The sequence below is a fragment of the Pteropus alecto genome, unplaced genomic scaffold (genome assembly GCF_000325575.1).
Source record: "Pteropus alecto unplaced genomic scaffold, ASM32557v1 scaffold76, whole genome shotgun sequence".
Taxonomy (NCBI): Eukaryota; Metazoa; Chordata; class Mammalia; order Chiroptera; family Pteropodidae; genus Pteropus; species Pteropus alecto.
In genome coordinates, this window is record NW_006443138.1 from 12,096,638 (window position 1) to 12,100,876 (window position 4,239).

Below are 4,239 nucleotides of genomic sequence, written 5' to 3' on the forward strand. Positions count from 1 at the left end.
TGGCACCTCCTATTATAGCAATTACTCATGGGTATTCTTGGATCGATATGACAACACTTTTACTGCTATACACAACAAGCCCCCTTTATTTAAGTTAGCTTGACTCAATTTTTGTTCCTATCCACCTAAAGATTAGTGACTAGAATAGTAATAATATAAATAAAAACATTGCACACATTATCAGTTAGCACCTTGTAAATAGAAGTCATTGTGATTATCATTACTGCCAAAATTTGTTGGGGTGGACTAAACTATGTCAACAGAAAGGTAAACCTTATTCAAAGGAAATAGATCCAATGAATAGTCAAGTAGTTCTACACATCAATGTGTCTGTCCACTTATTTACTAACTCAAATGTTTACTGAACACCTACTATGTGGCAAGATAAAGCTAGATAACAAAAAATTTCATCTTTATATTCCTAGCATCTAGAAAAAAATACCAAGCACAGAATTTGGATTCAATAAATGTTTCCCAGCTTCATAAAGTTCAATTATAAGAGATCTGAAAACTCAAAGATAGAGGTAATGAAAATCATTTCATTCAGGATAAAAAGGGGAAAATGCAGGTGATATTATTGTAGGAGTATGATATATGTTACTTAACCAGACAGATGTTCTAGATGCTGCTTTTCTAATTCCAGTTACAAAACTGGCACAGAGACCAGTTACAGAGGGGGGCTGCAACTCTTCCAGTGTCTATCGAAGGTTCTAGTCCACCAAGTGCAGATAATTTGAAAAATTCTTTACTTGCCTCCCTGATAATTTTATTACTCAGAACACTGAGTAAAGAAAAGAGGCAATGTTACATTAGAGTTGTACATCGGGAGTAGAGTATGAATTTATTAGTATTCTTCTAGATATAAGTCTCAGGAGTCCACTTTCAAATTGACTCAGGTGCATTTGGATCCAGGTTTTAAAATGAAGTCATCAGGAATCAGTATTTCTCTATTTGTATTAACTGCTTTCCTGTGTGCTAGCTTTATTCTCAAGACAAGGTCACCACTAATAAAGGCAAGACGACCTCCAATAGCTCTGAGCTTATATCCTACAAAGTAAGAGATCTCATTAGAAAGAGAGCATCTCTAATCTAATCAGCACTAATCAAAACACATAGACTAAAAAGGAAAGAATAGTTTCATGAAGAAAAATTAAGTTTCTACCACAAGAATTAGATGTGCTGAGGATTCATTCGGGTATTTATTCATTCGACAAATATTTGCTGAGTGCCTACTCTATGTAAGCCTGTTTTAGAGTCTAGGTATATAATGTAAAATAATATAAACAAAAACCTTTGTTTTACTGGACCTTACATTTGAGTTGGGGTGAGAGAGAGAGAGACAATAAACGGCTACATTAATGAAATATAGAATATTTCAGGTGGTGATATGTGCTGTGAATGAATGTCTCAGAGAAGGGGGATAGAGATTACTGGAGAGGAAGGGTACTACAATTTTATGCGAAGTTTTCAGAGAAAGCCTTAGCAAAAAGAGAACATTTGAGTCAAAGCAGACAGGAGAATGAACTTTATAGATACCTGAGCAAAGAGAGAGTGGAAACAGCAGTGCATATGTGGGCTTGTACCTTGCACAGTGAGCCAGGGGAGAATAGAAGACAAGGCCAACCAACGATTGTAAAATGTCCCGAGAACTATTGACTTTGATTTTACTCTGAGTTGAGAAGCCATTGAAGAGCTTGAGCAGTGTAGTGACTTGATCTATCTGATATTTAAAAATGTAGACTGAAGGGAGAAAACAGGAGATTAGGTAAGAGATGAGTGTACTAATCCGGATCAGAGATGTTAATAGTTTAGACCAGAGCGTTAACAGTGGACATGGATAAAAGTGATCAGAATCTAGATGCATTTTGAAGGTAGTGCCACCACGACTGAATTGGAAGGATGGAGTTGCCATTAACTGAGATGAAGAAAGTTGTGAGAGGAACCAGCTTGTAGGAGAGAAACAAGAGTTCCATTTTAAACATATTAATTTTGAGATACCTATTATGACTCAAGGTGGAGATATTATTAAGCAGTTTAATATATGAGTCTGGAATTCAGGTGAGAGTTCTTAGCTAGAGAGTTAGTAATATGTAGATGGTATTCAAAGCCGTGAGACTGAATGAGATCACTGAAGGAGAGAGAGCATGGAAGATAAGAGTTCCAAGAATGACATACTTCCATATTTAGACGTCAGGGTGATGATATCGAATTAGCAAAAGAGATGGGAGGCTGAAAAGCAGCAGCCAATGAGATAGAAGACAATCTAAGAGAATGAGATATCCTGAAAACAAAGAGAATAAAGCACTTCAAAGAGCAGAGAGACCACAAATTAAGAGAGATTATGTGAAAATAATGACCTTTGGATTTAATTGTGTGGAGACCTTGACAATTTAAATGATGTGAAGGTGAAGAAAACTCCATTGGAGTCTGTTCAAGAGAGACTGAGAAGAAAGGAATTCGGAGACTACAAATACTAAATAACAACAATGCTATTTATTTCTAGGTGTTTTGTGATAAAAGAGAACAGAGAAATAGAGCAGTAGCTAGAAGGGAGATGTCAAGAGAAGATTTTATTTAAATGGGAGAAATTTACACGTTGATAGAATGATCCAATGAAGAGAAGAAACTGCTGATGTAGGAGACTGAAGGCAGAATTGGTGGAGAATGTTCCTGAGGAGACATGCAAAAACAACAGATGTTCACTACAAAAACATATGGGAGATTTTAGAAAAACAGATTTCTGAAATCTCACAGTAAAGATAACTATAGTTTTATGGCCAGCATCCTTAAAAATGGACAACAGATTAAGAAGAATGAGAGAGGCTAAGGGGTGGAATTCTGATGGACTAGAAGATTCTAGCTTGAACCTATATTTTAATCACCACTGGCATTCAGACATGCCTGTATGTGTAGTGTCAGGGCATGAGTTCTCCATTATTTTGCTTGAGAAAAGGAGACTCCTGGAAAAGAATTCATTCTAAAGGAAGAGAAAGTAGGGCGCTTACGTTTAGACCAATAACCGGCCAGAGGGGAGAGACAATTAGTATGCCATGATGTCTGTCTCTCAGATTTACCCTCTGGCCCAGCCTCTATAAACCTATGTTAAAGTCTTAGGGAGAGGGGAATACAAGAAATGAAATCTCTGTTTCAATGAACTATGTAAGGTCCTAGAATCACAAGGCAATCCTATTTTGTTATTCTTCTATTGGTGTTAATGCACAAAGGAGAAAAGCCTTGCTCCCACTTTGGGGCAGCATGGCTTCAGTGCACTAATAACTCAGTGAATTAATTGCCTCCTCTCAACTTTAACATTCAATGAGTCTGCCATGGAGACCAACCCTGATGGTCATGGCAGCAGTAGAAGCCAGCCCTCATCATCCTGCAGCAGTGGAAACTGGTTCCAAGAATGGAAGGGATTGTAATAGTTTGTAGCTTCAGGAGCCAACACCCTCAGCACGGACAACACCTGCAGCAGTGGCAGTGGTTGGACACTATCAAGTGACTTCATGGGAAGCAGAGGCTTGCGCAACAGATATCATCAAAAGGGGCCAGGGTAAGAGAGAATCATGGCAGACACAGGTGATAGCTGAGATGACGCGTTGATGATCTGGGTCACGCAACCTCAGAGCCTCCTGGAGACAACTGGATGAGAACTTTCAGGTTGCTCAAAGTTCCATAATAGAAGTTTGGGGTGAAAATCAGAAAAAGTACTATTTATTACTCTTAATGTGGTTGGTTCCATTTTATCCTTAGGTTGATATGGCTAGGAAACATGGGTTATAATAAATTGCAATCATATAAAGCTGATGAGAAAGAAAATGCTGAAGAAACACATGTGGCTGAAGAGCACTGAGATATATGCTGATGATACAAGGAGGTGTGCACAGCCAAGGACACATAGGAAAGAAAAAGCTCGAGAAAGATACAGTGCAGAACCAGCTGAAATTGAAGATAACAAAACCAGTGCAGTTAAAAACAAAACAAAACTATGTTTGGAAGAAAAAATGATGTAATGCTGACAGACAACAGATTGCTTAACTTCTGTTTTTTAAATAAAGAAAATGGCCATCAAAACGAGAGGTAGGAAGCATAACAAGCAGAAACTGATTTGGATTATATGATAATGAGAGATCCTCCTCATTATTTCTATTTTCCTCCATTTTCTAAAAGTTTTAGAATGACTATCACTTTGTTTACTTGAAAATTCTTAATATTTTATTGAAAAACAAAAAATTAAGA